The following is a 25,509-nucleotide window of genomic DNA, read 5'->3' as shown; positions in this document are numbered from 1 at the left end:
TACATCTCAAGTCAGTAGAAGTTGTAGGGGATCAGCTATTTAGTGGAATGGACCTTGTGTTACTTAGTTCCTCAAAACTTCAGGAAGATAACTGGATAGACACAGTATGAAATGCCATAAAAATCGTTATTAAATGGTGAAAATCAAATATCTGTGTTACTTTTTTTTTTGTAGTTTTCTTTCCTTTTTGGAAAAAAGTTTCTAAAGATATTTGTTTTATTTTTCAGGAATGAAGCAGATTGTGGTGATGGATTGTGCTAGGTGACTTTTGTTTATATCACTATGTCAGGTTTTCTGGAAAACTTTCAAAAAGAACAAACAGAAATTCTATTTTGTTTTAGTATCGTAACCTTTCCTTCTCGCAGTGTCAGATTAACAGGAGACAGGTGATGAGCAAACCTTAAAGGTTCATAGGTTTTGTCTGAGTCAGATAAGCACCCAAAATATGGATACTGATCCAAACTGTCATTCCACTGGGATTCTTGTGTGAAGTAGCAGATAGTCTCATGAGATTTCCAATACTTTCTGCCTCCGCCTGGCATAAAAATCCTGTCTGTCATTCTGTGTGTATATATATTAATGTGCCCATCAAAATGGCATGAGAATATAAATACAGCTCCATTTTTCCTGCTGTATTTCAGCAGTTCCAACAACGCTGGAATCCAGAAGTGAAGTTCCACAACAATGAATAATAATAAGAAAAAATTAACTTAATTCCCGTAAACTATCAAGAATATTTGGTTTTTGTTTCATAGAAATTCCTAAGCTGTTTCCTGCTTCTTAGCTGTAGATGTGCTGGTATTAATTTAAGACCCAACAGAATAGTAGGAACAAGGCAAAGCTGGCCTTACAGAAACAGAGCTGCAAATGATTGGATCCTATTTCCCATAGGTTTCCAGTCTGCAACTGAAAATGTCTTGTAACTCTATTAGGAAAGACCCATTGTGATCAATACAACCAACAGGGCTGTACAAGTATCTCTCAGACTGCAATGAAAATTGCACATCACATGGTACACAGGGGACTTCAGATTTTTCACACAGATTCTCTCACCCCACGCCTAGCCTTTGTTTGCACAGCAGCTCCTCGGTGTGATGTAGTTTTGTTGCAAAATACAGTAATGGAACCTGGTCCATTATTAGAGTTAGTTGCTCATGAAATTCAATTCAGTGCATTTGCTGAGATTCTGTTAAAATGGATCAAAATAAAAATAGATTTATTTTCGATAAAGCCAGCTTTTGGGGAAGGTCTAGTGTATAAGACAAATAAATGCTTCTTGCTACAGACTCATCTACTTTAGTTTGTAGCTGTAGAATTAATAATGGGTGAAGCTAAAAAAATGCTGAGGTTCAGTTTGGATTGGATAATTGCTTAAAAGTTTGGATGCTTATCTGAAATTTAAAATTTGGGTCTGTAAAACTGGTGTGGTAATCTCTCAAGAACTGACTTTTCTTACACTGTTCTTGCATTTCTGCCTCTGGTCCTAGAAAAAAAATTGACAGCTGATATATACAAACAATGAAAACCAACTAATGCAGTGGTTCTCAAATTTTTGTACTAGTGGTCCCTTTCACATAGCAAGCCTCTGAGTGCGCCCCCCCCCCCAATTAAAAACACTTTTTTATATATTTAACACCATTATAAATGCTGGAGGCAAAGCAAAGTTTGTGTTGGAGGCTGACAGCTTGTGACCCGCCATTTAATAACCCTGTGACCCCTGTGAGGGGTCCCGACCCCCAGTTTGAGAACCCCTGAACTAACCAACTTTAGCAAAATTTTGCTGAATCTTAAATGTTAATATTTTGGACTTGGAGAAATTAAGCATACAGTGCTAGAGTAAAATAATATAAATTAAGGTCTCTAGGCACAGAAAAATTAGATGTATTTATTGGGCCAAAGTATGCTCTTAGTTACACAAGTTCAAGCCTAGGGCAATTCCATTGATGGATTTGTACCATTGTAAATGACAGCAGAATTAGACCCACTGACTTCAGTGGGAACTTTGAGTGCTCAAGAAATGCAAAATCACTCCAGTTTATACCCTGACCAAAATTTTCAAAAACAGGAGTTAAATATTTTCAAAAGGAATGATCAGCTAATGATTTCAGTGGAAACTGGTGGGTGCTTAGCACCTTTGGAAAATCCAGATATGTTTTTTGTAAATAAAACCAAAATTACTTAATTATTCTAAACAATCTATGGAAAATACTGGTAACAATGGGTGCAGTTGTGCAAGGCACCTAACATTCTGGCCCTTGATGCAGTGAAACAATGCTTAACTTTTAGCACATAAGTAGTCCCAGCAAAATCAAGTTGACTTCAGCAGGACTTCTCACATGCTTACAGTGTGGCTCAGCACCTTGCAGATCAAGCCCCTGTTTTGGGCTTTTGTAGGTTATGGTGAATAGAAGGTTGTCTGTAATATCTTTTTTATTATTATTATTTTGCTGTTTTTTAAAAAACAAACCAACTTTTTTTGGTTAAAAACTTATTTCTTTTCTCTGTTGATGTTAGAAAAACAAAATACTCTCTTTGAGGTGTACAGGGAGTCTTTTATAGACAGTGTATTTAGCTCAAAGCACATGAAAAAATAACTACTTGACTAGGTTAGCTTTAGGTACCCTCAGGCTCTTTGAGATTAGTTTTAGATTCATATGCTATGGTCATTCATTGACCAAGCTGTTTCAACCCTTGTACATACCCAACAAAGGATCATTTCCCTCAGGCATGGTTTTCTTTCAGTCATATTTAGCAAAAGCCATTAAACACACTTGGGGCTTGCACTGAAGAGAGAAACAACTTGATATGTACACATTTCAAAACAGTTTTCTTCTTTGGGAAGAAGACAAAATACCCTGTTAATTGTGTAAATGAAAATTATTTTGCTAAGTCTTACTTTCTGCAGACTTGTCAGGGATTCTCTCTAAGTAATGCACTATGCTTAAGTTCTTTACTTGCTGTAAATTCCCAAGGTTTTAGTCACCAATATCAAATATATATTTGATTATGAAAATAATGGAAAAACTATTAACTTCTAATTTATGTTCGGCATTGATTGATATAATAGTGGGATGTAAAATAAGCAATGTAATGGCATATTTCTTAGCTTTTTGACAGCCATTACATTATTTAGTTAGGTTTTGTTCTTTTTCAGTATATTACTGCATATTACAAGCTTAAGCTTTTTTAACTTTTCAGTTTCGTGCTGTTTTGAAAATCTAGGAAAAATATTTTAGACCCAAATACAAGAAGGGATGAAATTGAAATGCCGGCTATAAGCTGGTGTGGGGTGCAAAGCTAGAAGGAATGCCTTCCAAGAGTGCTTCTAAACCACAAATTTACAGCATTCTACACTGCTACTATATGATGCTGCATACTTAGTGTCCCTCTTAGGCAGAGTCCTACTGGATTCATTTGAGCGTGACTCAATGCAGGAAAAGTAATGTTCACACATGCAGATCTGTTTGTAAGATTAGGTAACAGGAAATCCAGAAAACTGTAAATTTGGGATTGGAACTGTTCTCAGAAGTCTTGCAAAGTGAAAATCTTTGGTTCTTAATGGCGCAAACTTCCCATTGACTTCAACTGTGGTTTTGCTCTATTAAAGAACATAAAATTTGGCCCACTTTCACCATCATGGTCATATTTTCAGACAGGAACATTCAAAAGTATATGCATGAGATTGAAACTGCCCATTTCAGATTCTGAAGCTTAATTTTATAACAGTGCTTATATTATTTTGGGGATTTTACATAAACAATAATGAATCAAACACTGGGAGCTCAGTTATGCTCTTGAATGAGCCTTGACTTCAAAGGGCACCAAGTGCATGTATGCTACAGCAGAATTTGGCCTAAATTGCCTTGTAATCCCATAAATACAGATCTTCCAGGTAACTGCAGACTGAACTGGGTCTGTGGCCATCATGGTTCATTAGCGAGCTGAGTGATTCTGGGGGCAATATAAGGTACAAGACTAGAAATGCCTGTGAACATAAATATTGATATGTTCTTTTTTGTTTCTTTTGTGGATTTACTCCCTGTTTACTTAGACAGTGGTCACTTTAATTTAAGGGTGAGGGGAAATTCCCTTTTCCTTGGAGAATTGCCTAATTTTAAGTTGATCTCTAAATTATGTTTCTTTGACAAATTCCTTGAGAAGGCAGTGACACCTCAGATGCAGTTATGTCTTAATGCAAATACCATGTCTGACCCATATCACTTAGTTTTTCAGACTTAGTGCTACACTTTGACTGATTTAACTAGAAACCTGTAATGACTATCTCTCGGTATATTCTGGCCAGCTTTCATTTTGAACTCTTTTTGGGTCTCACTAATGTTTATATTTGCACCACTGCTGAAGTGCTTGAGACTTACAGTATACGGGACACCCTGGCTCTGTCCATTAATTGCTTTAATGTTATATTTCTCTTTCATAAGTTCCTCTATTTCTGGTAGCATACTAGTGGAGTTCTGTTCTGGGTGCCATGATATTTCATATCTAACTGCTTTCTTTCACTTAAACTTGTAATTTTTACTAGCTGCTTTCTTCTAGTTATACCAATGACATTCAGATCTCCCGTGCCTCCCTGGTGAGGTGTCTTTGCTGCCAGAATGTGATCCAGTGTGTTTCAGCTGTAAATTGGTAGATAAGAAATAATTTCTTAAAATTACAAATGCATACCTTTTTTGGTCCCTGTCATAAATATAAAGGGAAGGGTAAACCCCTTTGAAATCCCTCCTGGCCAGGGGAAAGCTCCTCTCACCTGTAAAGGGTTAAGAAGCTAAAGGTAACCTCGCTGGCACCTGACCAAAATGACCAATGAGGAGACAAGATACTTTCAAAAGCTGGGAGGAGGGAGAGAAACAAAGGGTCTGTGTGTCTGTCTATATGCTGGTTTCTGCCAGGGATAGACCAGGAATGGAGTCTTAGAACTTTTAGTAAGTAATCTAGCTAGGTATGTGTTAGATTATGATTTCTTTAAATGGCTGAGAAAAGAATTGTGCTGAATAGAATAACTATTTCTGTCTGTGTATCTTTTTTGTAACTTAAGGTTTTGCCTAGAGGGGTTCTCTATGTTTTTGAATCTAATTACCCTGTAAGATATCTACCATCCTGATTTTACAGGGGGGATTTCTTTATTTCTATTTACTTCTATTTTTATTAAAAGTCTCCTTGTAAGAAACTGAATGCTTTTTCATTGTTCTCAGATCCAAGGGTTTGGGTCTGTGGTCACCTATGCAAATTGGTGAGGCTTTTTATCCAACATTTCCCAGGAAAGGGGGAGTGCAAGTGTTGGGAGGATTGTTCATTGTTCTTAAGGTCCAAGGGTCTGGGTCTGGGTCTGTAGTCACCTAGGCAAATTGGTGAGGCTTTTTACCAAACCTTGTCCAGGAAGTGGGGTGCAAGGTTTTGGGAAGTATTTTGGAGGGAAAGACGCGTCCAAACAGCTCTTCCCCAGTAACCAGTATTAGTTTGGTGGTGGTAGCGGCCAGTCCAAGGACAACGGGTGGAATATTTTGTACCTTGGGGAAGTTTTGACCTAAGCTGGTAAAGATAAGCTTAGGAGGTTTTTCATGCAGGTCCCCACATCTGTACCCTAGAGTTCAGAGTCGGGGGGGGGAACCTTGACAGTCCCCAACAATTGCTGAGTTCTATGCTTTTGTCTCTTACTCACTGTATTATTGTCAGTCTAATCTGTTAAAAACCAGAATGAGATGCTAGTCACAAGCCTAAATATGCAGGAACACACTTAAAATGTTACCAGGCTCTTCTTCTGCCACCTCCATGAAGCTGACTTTCTTTTTCTGGTCTTCCTTTTAAATTTGAGTGGAGGACGGCAGGTGACTGAGAAAGAACTTTGTGCTGCACAACTTCACATATAATGCATGTCTTGAAGCTTTTTATCTTCTAATAACATCCATTCCCATATTAAACTTCCTTTCAATAGTATGTTATATTATTGTATTAATGCGTCATGTTAGTGATGTGCCACCCGTATACTCCTCCTTTCCTCCCCTCTTGGATGCTGAAATCAGAGCTCTGACCCATGTACTGTACCTGACTAAATGGGTACTAGCCCAAGTTTTCAAAAGTTCCCATTAATTTTGGGTGTCTTGGTTTCTAAGGGTGTCATATTTTGCTCTGGGTTTAACCTTGCTCAGTGCTGTGCCTAAAGTCACACTCTCTATACCTTAATGTAACTAAATGTCTCTTGACATTTTAGGGTCTTTGATTTTTAGGTCATTTTTGATTCCACTCCTCATTTGTGTAATGTGTTGTCCATAACTGAAGGAACTCAAATATGAAATTGTAGAACTACTAACTCTGGTATGTAACCTATTGCTTAAGTCAGCCTCTGTACCAGATGAATAGATGGTAGCTAATGTAATGCTGGTTTTTAAAAACAACTCCAAAGGTGATCCTGGCAATTACAGGCCAGTAAGCTTAACTTTAGTCCCAGGCAAATTGGTTGAATCTACAGTAAAGAACAGAACTATCAGTCACATAGATAAACATAACATGTTGGGGAAGAATTAACATAGCTTTTGTAAAGGAAAATCATGCCTCACCGGTCTATTAGAAATTCTGTGAGGGTATTAACAAGCATGTGGACAAGGATGATCCAGTCAATAAAGTGCACTTGGACTTCCAGAAAACCTTTGACAAGTTCCTTCAACAAAGGTTCTTAAACAAAGGAAGCAGTCATGGGCTAAAAAGGAAGATCCTCTCATGGAGCAGTAACAAAATAAAAGATAGGAAACAAAAGGCAGGAATAAATGTTCTATTTTGACAATGAAGAGAGGTAATAGTGGGATCCTCCAAGGATCTGTCCTGGGGTCTGTGCTGTTCAACATATTCATAAATGATCTGGAACAGGGGGCAAATAGTGAGGTGGCAAAATTTTCAGATAATACAAAATTACTCAAGATAGTTAAGTCCAAAGCTGACTCTGAAGAGTCATAAAGGGATCTCACTAAATTGGTAGATTGGGCAACAAGTGAAATTCAAACAAGTGAAATTCAATGTTAAGTGCAAAATAATGCACAGTAGAAAAATAATCCCAGCTATACATACAAAAGGATGTGGTCTACATTAGCAGTCACTACTCAAGAAAGAGATATTGGAGTTGTCATGGATAGTTCTCTGAAAATATCCCCTCAACGTGCAATAGCAGTCAAAAAAGCTAACAGAATGTGAGGAACCAAGAGGAAAGGGATAGATAATAAAAGAGAAAATCTCATAATGCCACTATGTAAATCCATGGTAAGCCCACACCTTGAATACTGTGTACAGTTGTGGTCGCCCCATCTAAATATATATATGAATTAGAATATATATATGAATTAGAAAAGGTACCGAGAAGGGCAAAAAAATGATTTGGTGTATGGAATAGCTTCTATACGAGGTGAAATTAAAAAGAATGGGACTGTTCATCTTAGAAAGGAGATAACTAAGAGGGGTTATGACGGAGGGGTATAAAATCATGAATGGTGTGGAGAAAGTGAATAGTAGAATGTTATTTATCCCTTCATGTAACGTAAGAACTAGACCTCACCTGATGGAATTAATAGGCAGCAGGTTAAAACAAACAGAAGGAAGTACTCCCTCACACAATATGCAGTCAATCTGTGGAACTCATTGCCAGGGGGTGTTGTGAAGGCCAAAAATAGTCAAAAGAGAACTAGATAGGTTCTTGGAGGATAGGTCCCTCAATGACTATTAGCTAAAATACAGGGACGCAACCCCATGCTCTTGATGTCCCTAAACCTCCAACTGCCGGAAGTGGGGACTGGATGACAGGGAATGGATCACTAGATAATTTCCCTGTTCTGTTCATTGCCTCTGAAGCATCTGGCACTTGCCACTGTTGGAAGACAGGCTACTGGGCTAGATGGACCATTGGTCTGACCCAATATGGCTGTTATGTTAAATTTTATTATTTATAAAGTGCCATGAGATATTATTACATGGAAAGTGCTGTATATGTTTTTATTGTATTGTTTAGTCCTTGTCTGAGAGGTAATAATAGCACTTACCACCTTGTGATTTTTCCAGATGTGAAAATAATAGAAGTATTTTGAACAAGTAAAATAAATAGTGATTTAGGCAAAAAAGAATACAACTTTGTGTGGTAGGTCAAACAGGGAATAAGATTTTTTTTAACTATAGTGTCAGTTTTTTGAGGTTACAAAAATAGATTACATAGAATTTTAGCCTTTTAAATATAAATTAATGTTTTCCAATTTACTACCTGAAAACCAAATAGCACATATTGTATGTTGCAGTAACTGTCTGCTATGAAAAAGAGATCATATTTTCTGTAACTGTTAAATGTCTTAGATAATTTAAGACTTAGAGCTTAAATAGTCTAAAGTAACTGTATTGTATTTGTGCAGTGTTGTTGTAGCTGTAATCATCCCAGGATATTAGAGAGACAAGGTGGGTGAGGTAATATCTTTTATTGGACCAACTTCTGTTGCTGAAAGAGACAAGCTTTAGAGCTTACACAGAGCTCTTCTTCAGGTCTGTAGTGTATTTATGACCACCTTGTTTGTCAATGTTTTGCTTTCTACCCATGAACCTGAAATAAATGGCTTTAAATGTCTCAAGGTTAGAATCCCCTAAGGAGGCAAATCTTAGTTTTGCTTAGTAATACGATCCTACAGTGACAATACATTTGCCTCCATAACACTTCAGTGATTGTGAATCGTTTCAAAAGGAGATTCCTGCAGGTTTTTTCAGGCACTGAAAGAAGATTTAATTTGCTGATAAAAAGCCTCTTTAAATTTTGATGACTTCTATGCATCCAATTATACTGTACATTGGCAAAATGTTTACACAGTAAGTTTATAGAAATTAGGTAGTTCTTAAACAGATAAGTATGCTAACACAAAGTTTCATGACAATTGACTTCCGATACGTTAGTTTGGCTGGGAACTACTTCAAGTGGAAAAATATTGGGCCAGATACTTCTTTGAGTTACAGCCCATGTACCCTCAGGGAAGTCACTTGAGCCACTGTGTAAATTAGCAGAATTTGAATCGCTGTTTCTATGAAAGAATAATACGATTTTAGTCAACCCACTTATCAGTAGTTAGGGTGACTGAAAATCATCACAACGGGAAATCTTCTGGTACAGTGTCTCTGCACTAAATGTAACCATCTGCCATTTTCTGGTGAAAAGGAAGATTTTGGTAGCCTGATGAAACATTTCATGAGATTTTGGCCCTCTGAGAATTATCCTTAGATTAGGCCATCCGGCTGGCTTTGTCCTCAGCACCTCCTCAAAATCGACATCTTTCCCCCGCAGGGTTACTGAGACTGTCTCCCAAGAAAGGAAGGAGGGAATGAAAAGCAATAGTGAAGAGAGTGAGAATTCATTTCAGGGAGCTGTGTAGGGCAAGCTGTAAGAAGAGGCAGGAGTGGGTGAAATAAATCTATTTTATTTAAAAACATTCCATAAAACGATGTAGTAAATAAATTACTGTGTTTTCACATATGATTCATGGGAATGCATTTAAAAATACCCCATAGACTCTTTAAAAAAATCTGCAGAATTTTCCAACGTTTCCTCAGATTCCGTGGCCTTTGTGCATAGTGCTCGTTAGGATGAGCATTTGAAATCTTTGAAGAAGCTTCAAAAATGATGAACCAAACATGGAGGAATGCAGCCAAAATGACAGTGTGAGGCAGCAAACCCAAGGGAAATGGTGGTGTATTTCTTTTGAAAACTGAGCCACTCTAGAGGCATAATTACAAGCAGTAGATTTATGAAGTGGCAAAGTATGGGAATCCACGGATCTACCTGCATCAAGTTCTGGATGGTCAAAAGGCACCAGTTAAAAATGCAACCCAAACTTTTCATGCACTTACAGCAGGCAGTATTAATTTATGTCACTTAGATTAATAAGTTATTGTTCAACAATAGATGTTGATAAACTATTGTGGTTATAATTATATGCAAAACTTATCTTAACTACTTCCCCCACACGCTATTCTCTTATATATATATTCCCTCTGGCTGCATACAAAAGTGCAAAGTTTATTGTGAGAGGAAAAAACAAACAGCCACTTACAAATAAAGTGTGACTAGGAACAACAGATCAGCACTGTACATTTTTTTAAAAACATTGCTTCTAACCACAATGTAAGTGTTAGACGGGAGGAGAGAAAGCTTTATTTGGAAATATATTGGTTTATATTTCAATAAATGTTCCTGGCTCAAAGGCATCCATAGTTTAACCTAGTAATCTGTGAGAAGTAGAAGGGCATACACTGGCAGAAGAGGAGGGAACTGTGAAGTGATCTGTCCTTAGGACCTGTCTATCTTTCTGTTCATAATAAAAGCAAGGAGAAAAAAGCAGCAGTGTTATCAGGACACCTCTGCAAGTGAATTAGCTAGCACAGATTTGATAAAGCTTATAAGCCCTCTAGAGCAATCGTGACAGTTTGCTGGCTTGGGCTTTGTCTGCTGCCAGTTACTCCTTGCTAGTGGCACTCTTTATTTATGCTTCAGTACCATGTTATCCTCTGGGCTTCAAACAGAAGGGACCTGTCTGTAAGTGTTTTGGTTGTAGTGTTAGAAAATACGAGTGCAGCAAAACACAGTGCCCAAGATCCGTTTCAGTCAGTTTCACTCCTTGTGGTTTTGCCTCCTCATGATTGTTCCGTACACAGAGAGCATGGCTGAGGTGGTATAAATCTGACTTCCACTAGAGAGTGTCACAGAGTTATTTGAATGAATGAAAGAAATCAGAATAGATCAATTAACTGCTTTGTTGTAGCAAAAATGAGAAAAGCTATGACCTCAACTAGAATGGATATATACATTTCTGTATTTAAATCTACCAGTACTGCTTATTTGGCCTTTAACTTTCAGCTGGTACTGTACATAATGCAGTAGGTCGTAATGACTTTTAAGCACATATATTTGTACACAGTTAGATGGACTGAGAAATGTAATGATAAATATATAATCTGATCATTTTTAGTTGGTCTCATATCCATGTAAGTATATATTGGCTTTAACATTGATTTTGATTTGGTACCATATACCATTTTTTTGTAATGAGTATTTGTGAATTGCAGTTTAGATTTTGGATCATTCACCTGTGAACATGGAAAGAAAGGGTCCTGTGGCAATCCATTAGCAAAATCTCATACCTGGAGTGAAGATGTGTATGCATAAGTAGGGAAATTGAAAAATTGTGTTAAGTAGTCAGAAAGTCTCCAAAGGGAACTCTGGACAAGTAGCTACTGTAATACCATTAGATGGGTATTATTGTAAAAAGAAAAGGAATAACTGAAAAGCAAGGACAGTGATGACATTGGAAATGCAGAAAGCAGTTTCATAATCCTTGAAACTTTGAATGGAAATTCAAAAGACTAAAAAGATCAAAATTTGGCATTGTAGTGGTTCTGACTTGTCCCATTCCCTTCCCATAAATGCACGATATCCCCTGGAGAATGTTCCTGTAGGTCTTAGAAATGAGGGCATTAGAAATGAGGGCAGACTCTGATGCCACAAAACCCTAGGCAAATTCTGAGATGGGCCAGGAAGTGGCTGTTTAATAGTAATGCAGCTGTCCAATTCCTCCTTCTTTCCAGATCTGCAGTCCATGGGCCAGATACTTGGCTGGTGTAAAGTGGTGTAGCTCCACTGAAGTCCTATAGAAGAACTATATCAATTTATACCACCTGAGAATCTGGTGACTCCACCCAGTCTGACTGCTTTGTACATGGCTGTCCATCTGGTGAGGTGTTGAAACTGAGCAGTGCTTCATGTTAATCCCAGCAGGGGTAAATTAATTCCAAGATGACTTAGAGCTAGGGGAGATCATTAAAGGCCTGGAAGGCCCAAAGAGAGAGAAACAGCAAGGACCATTGGGCTGAATATCCCCATCTCCCTCACCTTCCTCCTGGAGGCAATACAGGGAAAAAGGAAAGAGAGAGTCAGAGCATATCTCAGTGACACCAGCAAATTATTTATAGGCCACAGATGAAGAATTGTGGAATACCCAAGCCACTGCAGACTAATCAAAAGGGCCTTCTGCTAAAGTTAAGAGAAATAGCAGGTAGTACAGTATGAACAGTTGTGCCAGATCTTACTGTAGTAAGGAGAACAGTGAGAGAGGCTTGCAAATTGTTAATTAAGCATCATGAAGCAAACTGTAATGCCCGGAGAGTTAAAAACCCCCTGATACATCTTTATAAGGTTCCTTGCACCTATTTATAACAATCTCAGAGTAGGTTCTTAAAAACTTTCCGGTTATCTGAGATATTGAAATAAGACCTGCAGCTAGCTAACCTCTGCGTTTTCACTGCTAGTAAGTACAGGGATGTAAAAGGGGACACTGCACATACTGAGCTTACCTTACTGCTAATCAACATAGGGAAGAAGCTCTCAATAGCTGGAGCACCCAAGCTGTTCCATACTAACTCCCTGTTTGAACTCTATCACTGCACAATATTAGTGCCTTTATGCACATTAATTAAACACACTTTGGAAGTATACTAAGCTAAGTCGCCTGAGAGCATTCTTAGTGTGCAGAAAGAGTGTTCACGTGGGGAGTTAGCATGGAGGAGCTAGTGCACTTTAAATTCACACTGCCTAGCTTACTGCACACTACCTTCCCTGTGTAGAGAAGCCCCTAGTTAAAACAGGCCAGTACCAACACCGTACCTGAAGCTAACCTGGACTATCTGATCTCCTTGAGTGTGGCAATTTAGTCTGGGAAGCTTGTGAGATTTATAGTAATATTTGCTTCTGCTTACGCCTGAAACATGGTGGGGAAAGGGGAGGTAGGCTTTTGGCATTCCTGATCCTCACCAGGAAGACATTATTACTTCATTTTTCCTTTGGCAAACACTCTGCATGAAATCTGAATAGGACCAACTAGATGAGAGGAAAGAACAAAAGTGTGGAGAATTTCCACAGGCATTAGTATATGGCCATAGAATCTTTGCTTTCTGAAAAAGAAATCAATAAAAAGCTATAAATAAGAACTCAGAACAATCTTTTTCAAAGCCTAGGGGGAAAAACTGCACTGCACAAACAAGAATATTTTGCAATTTTACAGAATAAAAACAATTAATCTTAGATTATAGAATGATTAAAGCAAATAAAGAAATATAAAGAGATGCTTTGCTTCCCAAATAATGTGGATAAATCTGGACCAAAGGTGATATATTCAAGATGATATAAACTTATTAGAAGATACAACACTGAGGCCAGGTCTACACTTCACACTGACTTCAATATATCTACGTGTGAAAAATCCATGCCCCTGAGCTATGTAGTTACACTGACTTAACCCTCAATGTAGACAGCACTATATTGACAGGAGGGCTTGTCAATGCAGGAGTATCTTCACTTAAGGGCTACAGCAGCGTAGCTGCATTGGTGCACCTGTGCCAATGCAGTGTTTGAAGTGTAAACTTACCCTGAATGGGAAATGGGAGAAGAGTTCTACATCTCCTCATCTAGACTAAACCAAGATCAGAGTGTGACTACAAACAGATTACTATTTTGCAAACAGATTACTATTGTTTTGATTGGCATGATGGTAGATGTGGAACTTGCTGTGTTGTGTCTCAGAGTACCAAGATCTGTCAGGATTTTAAGGAGCTTTACTCATTGACAAACCATTTAATAATGAAAATGAAATGTCTATGAAGAACAATCCTGTTGTAATTAGTATATTTGAACTTAGACTACATTTGGTTAAACTGAAAACTAGTCAAAACCACTTCCAGTATGGGTTTGCAGAAGTACACGGTAATGGGATTTGCCTACTTTGCTGTGGATCAATGTGGAAACACCTCATCACCTCATGGGACCTGCCCCTTCAGTACTGCCATGAAACATGGCCAGAACACTTAAAACTGGCCAGTGATGCTGGTGCTCCTCCTCACCTATTAGTGGGCCCATAATTGCAGATTAGTGAAGTCCCTACTGTATTTTGCATTTGAGAAATAAAGTGGAAAACCCAAGCCTTAGCTTCTCAAATATAAATATTCTCCTATTAGTTTTATATGTTAGGTACCTTGGACTAGTGCCAGGTGTATCACCACTTTGAGAGCATAGGACTCAGCAGCAGGAATCCTGATTCTATGCCTGGCTGTATCATTGGCCAAATGTGAGATCTTGAAGAGCTCATTTAAATACTCTCTGCCTCAGTTTACCCTTCTGGATAGAGGGAATTATAATGCTGTTTGTACCTCCCTTTTGAGGGTGCTTAATTAATATATAAAAGCTCTGTTGCCCTGAGATGAAAGACACTGTTTCCTGTAAATGCAAAGCAATATTATGAATAATTTGGTGGCTGTTCTGCAAGTCTTCCTGTACATCCATATCATCATCCTAAACAAAACAAACAAACAAAAAACAAAAACCAGGTAGAATGATTTCAGAAACCTCAAGATAAGATATGTTAACTCTCTACTGCATGGACCTGACATTGAGAGTTTGCTTTTGCAGCCATATTATGTGCACTTTTATTATATAAGGGATTTCTAATAGTGCACAGACGCTCCATTCCAGAGAGAGCAAGATCTAACTTTTCTGAGTTAATCATGAACCACAAAGCAAGCGCTGATAGCATAAACTGAAAGGTCAGAGTCCAAACTGAGAGAGAGAGGCAGTAGTATCGCCCCCTAGAAAAATAGACTCTGGGTCCAGTTCTGACCTCTGTCGCATGGTTGTAGATAACTGAGGGCCAGTTTGATCCATGCACCACATGCCTCTGATCTTCTCATGAGGCCTATAGAACTTAGGTCAGAAGTATAATACAATCCCTGACTATATTATATCTTTTCACCTACTCCTTTTTCATGGTAGGGTTCCTTGAGGCTGCTCTGGCAGTGGGAATGTGACATATGGGCCACAGAGTAAATGAGAAAACCTCTGGGAACAGACCCTTGCAGAAAACTCCCCCCCCCCCCCCCCCCCCGCCATCCCCTTTAGCCTTCCCCCGTGGGTTTTCTGCATTAAGGGTAATTTAGCCTTGGACACAGAATATTACCCCCCCCCCACATAAAAATTCTGGCTGAATCAAATTAAATGGGACAAACACCAAATGATGTTTTACTACTAGAATGTAGTGATAGTCAAGAATATTCTAGCTCATCTGAACTCTAGATCTCCCAGAAATATTAGAATTTATGTTTCATTGTGGGAGACAATTCCTATTCCACTTGCAAAGGCTTAGAGGGCCAAAAGATGCATATGGTATAGCTCTCCCCTTTCTTTCAACTGAAACTGCTAGCTCCAGATATTGAATTTCCTCCAATAATGGCAGCTAGTAGTTTGAACAAGAATAGATATGTAGAGGCATATTCATGTTCTACACTTTGGGACAGGTGAACACTAAATTTACCTCCAAGTGCTGTAAATGTCAAATAAGATTAACAGTCCAGTAATAGGCCTAACAATTCACAAGAAATTTATGCTCCTTTGCAATTATTTTAAATAATAGACAAGATAACCCCTGCACTGCCCTATGGATGTTCAGCATATGACCATCAAAAGCATTGGGCTGTGTGGCCAGTTTTCATATGACATTGAATAGCATAGACTCTTTTCCATGGTGCACAGCAGACATTGCATGAAAAACTTCATGGTTTTCCACCAAAGGGGTTAGGCACATGTACTCTTCATGTCTCTTAAATCTTTGGATTTGCCACTTGTAGACCAGGGCTAAGACAATGTTAGGCATTTTCCCTGATTCCAGCCACTGATGTAGCTGCACCCAAGTGCAGATTAGTAAAAGCCTTAGAAGTCACCCTTGCTAGAAAACGTGTTACGTACCACCAATGCAAATTGAGACTGCTGAAAATCTTATTTAAAAAAAAGTGAGAGAAACATTTTCCTCTATGATGTGACAAGACTACCCAGCTGGAGCAACGTGTTTCAAGAGACAAGGTGTATTCCTAATCTTTAATAATACCCATACATGGTCTGATGTAAAAGTTAAAATGGCTATTGGAGAACATTCTTGGGCCTTGGAAATAGGAGTGGGACTGTCTCTTTGAAGCATCCATTACTTGCTGAAACAAAACATGTCTGTGTTCGCAGTGGTTTGGGATTCTTAGGAGAAACTTAAATTAGAGCCCACATTAAAAAAGGTCTCAGAACATTTTACATAAGAAATTCTGGATGAAATATAGGTATTTTGCCAAGGCCTAAGATAAAGCAACTTATGAATGTCCTAAAACCAATGATTGTTTTATTACCTACTATTATATATATAATATCCTGTGCTATTTGACCACTGTCCTGTTACATTCTGCCTCCTTTAAAACTTGATGCTGTATTTTGAACAGAAAGTCAGTCTTGAATTTAGGAAGAGAAAGCTATTTTATCAAAAATGTTTGATTGGACAATAAGATCTTTTATACAATTTGCTTTAAATGACAAATGAATGACATTCAAAAAATTTAGTTACATAAAATTATGCAGACATAATACAGTTGATGCAGTTTAGGAAATATCTGCCTTAACCTCTGCTGATTTTCTCAAAAGTCTCTGGGCTAAATACTTTATCAATGAGAACAATAAGAAGACCAAAGTTCTTAAGATCTTACCTTGCAACTATGTGGGAAATGCCTCGGTCTCTGAACAGTCATCTCTCTGAATCTTTAATCCTAGAAGGATTTTATTGTTCAGCCAAATATTCCAAATCAAATACAGACAGATTTCCCTACCTTGCATCCAAACAAAATGAAGTCAGCTTTGACTCTGCAAAATGTCAATGAATTCTTCAGAGTAAATCAGCCCTGTCAGTCTGATGTGGAACCGTCACCTACTTGTGACATAATATAATATGAAATGATATTGAACAACATGCGTTTGGCACTAAATTGTTAGCGGGTTTTAGCTTTGACAGGAGCAAGTTTATTGCTTTAATCCCAAGGTCTTTTAACCCTCTTTGACATAAATTGAGGTTGGCTTTTGTGAAAAAAACTCCACTTCACTCTCTCTTCCCTTACCTAAAACTGCTTTTAACAATTTATGCTCATACATCAGACACTCATTTTGAGTGACAAAAAGAAAAAAGATCTATTAGAATAGAAGGAAAAAAGGGTCAATTTAGGTTAAGCAGTATGTGTCTCTTTTGGTATACATGTCACAGCTTTCTTCAGGTGAATATGAATTTCAAGTTGTAATAATGTATTGCTATGGGAAAATAAAACAAGCATGAAAAGAAGAGAGGATAAGTATCAGATGGAAAAGGCTGATAATCTGCAACTGGAATATTTTCCTTCCTTCTTGATGCAATTTAATTTATTTCTAAAACTAGGTCAGTTTTTTAAACTATTCTTAAAAGATCAAAGGCTTTTCTCCTTTTATCCAAATATTTTAGAGCAGTAGTTTAGCAAGTCTGACATCTAGAAAAAAGATTCTAGCACAAACACTTTGTACACATGTAATTGTAATGCTACATAGCAGTACCGGCTAGTAGCATGTAATTTAATGTCTACTGTTTTGAGGCTCTTTATTTAGTCACGTGAGTGTGCATTTTTGTCTGACAATCACAGAAATACAGAATTTGCTAACTATAACATCAATAACATAGGGCACCTTCATCACCTTTGGTTCTCTACCTTCACTTTCTGTACAATGTGCTTAGTGCTGCATTGAAATGACTTCTGCACTTCAATTTAGAACTCAGCTGAGTTTGCCCTTGAACTGTCAACACAGTGGACCAACGTATTTTCAACATTTTTACATAATTGTGAATTTTATTTTTTAAATGTCTTTGCTCTCACATAGACTGGGATGTATAGTTAACTTGACACCATTTTTCTGTTGAAGTATAGTGGATAACTCTTAAACAAAAAGTAACTTACACCTCTGTCTAAATGAGAGTAGATTCTCAGTATTTTTAAAGGTGCTTTTTTGCTTCTAAAGTTACTTTATTAGATCTTCCATGACTGCTATTTTCAGAGGTTTATCACTTGCTCATAATAATTTGCTCCTGATTGAAACTTGATTTAAAAAAACTCAAGCCTGCAATCCAATTCATTTATTGATTCTTAAATAAATCTTTTCAACTGCTTCAGAGTTGCATTACGTTTTATATTTATCCTGCTTAAAGAAAGGGGGTTTTATTAAAAAGAAATGTGTTGGTGTTTAGTTCATAAAGTGGGCTTATTGCTTTTTGGTATTTTCTCAAAGGGCCAAATTCTTCAAATTCAGAAAAATCTAATTCTTCCGCTGGCAGACTGAGACCATCCTTTAGTTTAATTGTGCTCTTCAGAATGCATATTATATAAATTAATATAAGTAAATACAATCAATTAAAAATTCTCACAGTGATTTCATAAGAACATGAGTCCAGCCCAATTTCTGCCATCATGTAAACTGATGTGTCAAAAATAGAGAATATGTACCTTTAGCTAGTATGACAAATAGAATTGTTAGACTGGCTATTTAGATTCTGTAAATCATAATATAAAAATCATCCCTATTATAAGCATGAAATAGTAAAAATATTATGTTTGATTAGCCATCCAGACATTGTTTACCCCCATCCACTGTCACATAATTAATTTATGTTAATTGAAGACTGTTCTAATTTCTCCAACTTTGGTGCCTAGTTTTCTTTCCCTCTCTTCTTATCCTATCTCAATTTGATTGGGGAATAAGCCTAGTTAGGAACACAAATCATGAGCTTCCTCAAATCAACGGCAATATGTCATTAATGTAAGGAAGGCTGGGGTTTGGCCCTAAAGATTGACTGCACCTGCCAGAGCATAATACCATTTCTTCACCAGTGCTTTTGCCTGACAGGTCCTGCACCACCATGCCACTCTTTGGCAGAGAGCATGGGAGACTAGGCTCCCAGAGTGTCATTCTGATTCTTCAAGCATTTAATAGTGGCAGCCATTGCAGTGTCTCCAACTTTCTTCTTCTGTTACAATTGCAATATAAATTCCACAACATTTCCAAATCCTGACAGGGTGAAACTTGGGGAATTGGGGAACTGAGGCCATTATATGAATTGAGATCCTGTCTGTGGCAATATAAAGCATTACCACTGGGCATTCAGCGGTTGAGCTACCTTCGTGTTATTTTGTATTTTATTGACTTTGTTACTATAGTCAAGTATGATTTAACTTTAAAAGGAACAGTATTCAGGTTCAAAATTTCCATAACGTGTTGGGGTAAATCCTCCAGATTTTTAGTACTGTATCTAGCTTTTAAAAGAAAAGTAATTTGAAGAAATAATAAAATACACAGGACTACATTTTCATTAGATTCAATCCATCCTCTAAATTTGATTGTTCACATTTGCAAACATTTTTGAGCATCTTGATAATATGCTCCTTATTATAAAGATAGCTAGAGTTTGAAAGAGACACCCTTTAAAACGTATTTATGAATTCAAATACAATTCTAGAAATCTGGAATTCACAAACATAATGTGTGTGTGCAAATCTGAGGTTTTGGGTGCTCAGGCATTTGGACACCCACATTTTCACCCAATCATGTATATGCAAGTTTTGGCATGCAGATTTTAAAGGCTGCTTTTAAAAATTGGTTTACAGTATATAGGGCTGCCTCTGCTGGCAAATATAAAATGCATTCAAAATAAACATCTTATTTTGTTTCCAGATGGTCTTGTGGTTCAGGTAAAGGAATAGAAGCCAGGAGATGTCGACTATTCCAGGCTCTCACTAAGTTTGTATGAGCACTTAGCTTTTCTAAGCCTCTGTTTCCCTATCTGTAATATCCTATCTTACAGGCACCATGTTTGGTTTACTTCTTTAATGTTTGTAAAGTGGTTTGAGATCCTCAGATAGAAGTGCAAAGTATTTTATGCTATTTACTGTTAAATTGAAAAGTGGACTTTTGCCATGGCTGTCATAGAAGTCACTGATTTTATGGTTTGCCAATTTTAAAAGAACAATTCCATGACTTTGGATATTTGTGGACATGGGTGTCTGGATGAATATAAAGTTAAATAGTTCAGCTCAGCATATAGGAACTCTTGAAGGCTAAAAAGTGGGACCAGGAGCTCCAAAGATTTGTTCTTGCAGCACATGCACTTTTAATTTGCATACAAAAAGGTTATTTTAGGTAATAAAACAATGTGAGTTTTAAAGAATAGTGAAAGTCTTCCACCCTTTCAGAGCATCCAGTCTGTGTCTTCTTAGAAACTGCAAGCCTAATAGTGTGCATGCCACAGAGATGGTTTGAGCAGCACACCAAGCAGCTTATCACAGTGCCCAAACAATGAAATGGGGTGGGAGGTCAGAGGGGAATTCTTTACTCCTTTGAGGTGATTCCCCCAGGGCTTGTCTCCACTGGATTATTACACTGTATTAGAACCCTTGCAAACTAGCATAAATTCTGTGTTGCCAGCTTGAATTTATCATGAGTCTTGCAATATTTGGTGTTGATCTGAAAGCCCCGGCTCTTGGAGTCATGACATTATGTGACATGTGTCATTATGTGAGACTCTCAGCTTTTGTTTTAAACAAATTTAAGTTTGTTGCCCTCGTGAATAAAAGCTTGAAAATGTCAAATCTAAAGGCTCAAACAGCAGGAAGAAAATGAAAAGAAGATTTATTATATTTTAAAATCACATGATTTTTAAGCTTATCTCACAATTATATGGGGCTTGAGTCATGGTTTTTGAATGGGTGGTGCTGGCAATACTGAACACTCAGCAGAAGATCCTGATTCTTGCTGTATGTTTGCACTGTTGAGCAAGGGGGCTAAAGGTAAAGGGAACAGAGAAAACAAAGAAATTTTCTTCAGTGTTCTCTGTGTGTCTGCCTCTTGCTGCTGTACCTTGACCACCAAGGCTCTCTTCAAGGCTGGGCAGAGAAGTGTATCTGGACAGACCTGCTCTAAACCTTCTCTCCTTTTATTTACTGTCCTTCCTTTTATTAGTTATAGCTAGAGTGTCATCCTTCCAGTAATGACAATTTGGGTAAGGGTTACAAAGTACTGGTCTAATTTTATGGAAGATAATTTACTCCTTCCTGTCCTTGCTCAATAGATAGCTCATCCCATACAACATTTAGCCACGAGAATAAAGCATCTTTAAAACTACTGGTAAACATACTTAGCTGATCCCAAGTATGTAGATGCCCAAACCTTGTTTTATGTCTGCACAGATTAACCACAGAAGATTTTGCAAGCAAATAAAATGAATTACAGAATCTTCCATGAATTAATCAGAGAGAAATAGACAAGGTCCAGGAAATTTCGGGCTAAGGTTGGCACTCCTGTAATACTTTACACCACGCTGCCTATATGTCACAGTGTTGCCAACTGTGGGCCAGCCCTTACTCATGCCCTCCTCAGACAAAACTCCCACTAGAGTAGAGAGATAGGACTGAGTAAAAGACTGCAGGATTTGGCCTCAAATGGCTGTGCTGCAAAAGCTATGATAAAGGGCCTGCCCATATTTTGGTCAGCCCCCGTCCAGCCACTCACAGTAGAGTGTGTGTGTGTGTGCGCACACATGCACGCACACACACACGTGTAGTGTCTGTGACCAGATTGTGGTGTAAACAAGATGAAATACGTGGACCAGAATTTCCATCTGTGGCTCTGATCATGAAGGCCCTACAGTGTAATTGTGCAACCTCTCCACAGATTAGGAATAAAGACAGAATAAGGAGGAAAAAATTCTACCCTGTTTTCTTCCTTGACCTATACCTTTTTCTGGTCTGTACATGCAACCATCAGCCAGAATGTGGCCACAATGGTGAGTCTTACTGTTCCCCATGTAGCACTAATGAACTCTTTTGGAGAGATTTTCCATTCACTGAGTAGAAATCATCCTTGGCAGCACCAAAGTACAGGAAGACTCCTTGGCAGAAAGCTTTCTGTTCTGGGGTCTTTGTAAATGTAGACTCTAATTTTGTTCAGAATTTTTAGTGGTTTTGAGTCTTTTATGTCATGGTAGGGGAGTTATTTTAGTGAGAAGGCTGTTTGGATTCACCTTGTATTTTGTTTTGTCATAAGAAAAATATACTTCATGGACTCATGCTTTATTTGAAGGAACTGTTATATAGTCTTAATGACCCAATCAATAAATAATATCAGAACTGAAAAAAACAATAAAGAAAACAGAATAAAAAAAAAGAAAGGTGACAAAGGAGGAGGTGACAGAAGTATTAAAAATATGGTAGATAAAGAACTGTTGACTGCTACTCTTGTAAATATTTCAAAATATAGATCCAATGTTTTATGGGTCACTAAAACTACTGTAAATACACCGGCCGAATCCCAAATACATCATTCTCAATCCCAGGCAAAGACAAAACCAATGCAGCTATAATATACCTTTCTTCATGTTGTGGAGTTGGATTTAGTTGCTGAGCAGGATGATTGCTGATAGAATATTCAGCTATCCAAAGAAAATAGAGGAAATATAAGACCTACTTTAGTGTCCAAGGTTTCTATAGTACATAATACTGCAGAACCTCCAAAAGACCTCTGCACCTCAGACCCTTCATCAACTATTTCTGAGTCAACTAAAAAAGCTGATCAAACTTCTCTGAGTAGCTCAGAGACTGTCATGCAAATCTGGGATAAATTACTGATACAAATTATGCTACATGGACTCATAGAATCATGTTTAAAATGTCTATTCATGTCCAGGCCTGGAGGGAAGGCTCCAGAAAGTGACATATCAGCCACTCAGGGAATGTCTACATTGCAATATAACACCCATGGCTGGCCTAAGTCAGCTGACTTGGGCTCATGGGGCTTGAGTTGCAAGGCTATAAAATTGCAGTGTAGACTTTTGAGCTCAGGCTGGAGCCCGGGCTCTGGGACCCTCCAGCCCAAGCATGACATCTGCAATGCAATTTAATAGAACTACAGCCCAAGCCTCATGAGCCTGAGTCAATTGGCACTGGCCAGCTGCAGGTATTTTATAATAGCGTAGACATTCCTTAGTTGGAATGGGTCATATTATAAAGAAAAATATTACACAAGAATTAAAGGAGAATAGGGTAGCAAGGCCATTCAGTCATCTACCTATACAGAATATGTGGGTTTCTCCCCTAGACTTGATCCGTAAGAAAGTGCTGGGTGAATATCTCTTAATTTACCACCTGTCATACCAATGGGGTAGCTCAGTTAACAGAAGAATAGACCCGGCTTTGTGTTCTGTACACGATTCCTCTATTGATGAAGCTGTGCACATGGTTAGCTGTTGTGGCCTGAGGGCGCTGATGGCCAAATATGATATCAACTTTGCTGCTGGTGCATCTTTCTGACATTAACATTTTGGGTTTCTCTTTCACCGGACAATTTTATTTTGATAAAGCCCATGGGATGTGCAATATCCTGTTTGGCATATCAGAAATTTAGTGCAACGCTACACTAGGCAGCGAAGCTGGATTATGGCAATTAGTGCATTACTTAGGTGACTTTTTATTTGTGGGCAGGGCAAATTTGAATGAGTGTATTAGCCTGATAGATGCCTTTCAGGCCCTGGCTAAAACATTGTGGGCAGGAAAAAAATGAAGGGGCCTTCCACTACGCTGACCTACCTCGGGACTGAGCTAGACACTCAGAATAAGCTTCAGGAGCTACTGGGCTTGATTAGGAGAGGTAAAGCAGCCAAGATAGTCACACTGCATGAGCTGCAGTTTATTTGGGTGGTAGCCCTGGAGTGGGCATTCTGTGCCTGGCTTTGCAGCAGCCACAATAGGCCTATCGAGACCTCACCATTTTATAAGAAAAAAAATGAGGAGTCCTTGTGGCAACTTAGAGACTAACAGATTTATTTGGGCGTAAACTTTCGTGGGCTAGAACCCACTTCATCAGATGTATGAAGTAAAAGATACAGGAGCAGGTATAAATACAAGAAAGGATGTGGGTTGCTTTACCAAGTGTAAGGTCAGTCTAACGAGATAAATCAATTAACAGCGGGATACCAAGGGAGGAGAAATAACTTTTGAAGTGGTAAGAGAGTGGCCAATTACAGACAGTTGACAAGAAGGTGTGAGTAACAGGAGGGAGAAATTAGTATTGGGGAAATTAAGTTTAGCTTTTGTAATGACCCAACCACTCCCATTCTTTATTCAGGCCTAATCTGATGGCATCTAGTTTGCAAATTAATTCTAGTTCTGCAGCTTCACATTGGAGTCTGTTTTTGAAGTTTTTTTGTTGAAGAATTGCCACTTTGAGGTCTGTTATTGAGTGACCAGAGAGATTGAAGTGTTCTCCTACTGGTTTTTGAATGTTATGATTCCTGATGTCAGATTTGTGTCCATTTATTCTTTTGTGTAGAGACTGTCAGGTTTGGCCAACGTACATGGCAGCGGGGCATTGCTGGCACATGATGGCATATATCACATTGGTAGATGTGCAGGTGAACGAGCCCTGGATGGTGTGGCTGATGTGGTTAGGTCCTATGATGGTGTCCCTTGAATAGATATCTGGACAGAGTTGGCACTGGGGTTTGTAGCAGGGTTTGGTCCCTGGGTTGGTGTTTTTGTTGTGTGGTGGGTAGCTGCTGGTGAGTATTTGGTTCAGGTTGGGGGGCTGTCTGTAAGTGAGGACTGGCTTGTCTCCCAAGGTCTGTGAGAGTGAGGGGTTGTCCTTCAGGATCGGTTGAAGATCTCTGATGCGCTGGAGAGGTTTTAGTTGGGGGCTGTAGCGGACGGCTAGTGGCATTCTGTTACTTTCTTTGTTGGGCCTGTCTTGTAGTAGGTGACTTCTCGGTACCCTTCTGGCTCTGTCAATCTGTTTCTTCACTTCACCAGGTGGGTATTGCAGTTTTAGGCACTCTTGATAGAGATTCTGTAGGTGTTTGTCTCTGTCTGAGGGATCGGAGCAAATGCGGTTGTATCTTAGAGCTTGGCTATAGACAATGGATCGTGTGAGTGGTCTGGATGAAAGCTGGAGGCATGTAGGTAAGCATAGCGGTCAGTAGGTTTCCGGTATAGGATGGTGTTTATGTGACCATCGCTTTAAAAATTATTTGGTTGGACTCGTTGCAATGCAGAGTGTGGTGGGGAGCAGTGAAGCCCCCTTGGGTTGACAAGGCTAGAAAGTATGTGAATGAGGAGGTGGCCAAATTCACTGATGGCATAGGGGGTTTGTAATTTCTCATTTGAACACAGCATATGGGGCATCAGCATTATTCTGGGAGGATTGGGTCCACCTGTCAGACTTGGGGGCGGATGTGGTTTTTGGCTGATATTAATGAGGGCATTAGTACCTGTCTGGGAACCTGGTTATGCATGTGAGGGAGGCAGCCAAGCTAATTGCTGGCATCTCCTTGTGACGGATGTCCTGTTCGGGTACTCCATAGGGAAGGAATACCTAAATCAGCTTTAAAATGGATTAGTAAAGGATTTAAAGGAGGTAATCTTTAAAGGAGCAGAAATGGGGGTTTGGGTCTCCAATGACTGATACAGCAGGAAGCCAACCTCTCCCTACTTCATAGCCCCCCTTAAACTACATTCTAGGGGGGGTTGGCAGGGGACCAGGATAGGGAAAGAGGAAGGGTTGGCAGCAGGCCTCTG

This window comes from Lepidochelys olivacea, assembly GCF_965140295.1.
Source record: "Lepidochelys olivacea isolate rLepOli2 genome assembly, chromosome: 12".
Classification (NCBI taxonomy): domain Eukaryota; kingdom Metazoa; phylum Chordata; order Testudines; family Cheloniidae; genus Lepidochelys; species Lepidochelys olivacea.
The sequence above is the reverse complement of the archived record's forward strand: the minus strand, read 5'-3'. Positions refer to the sequence as shown.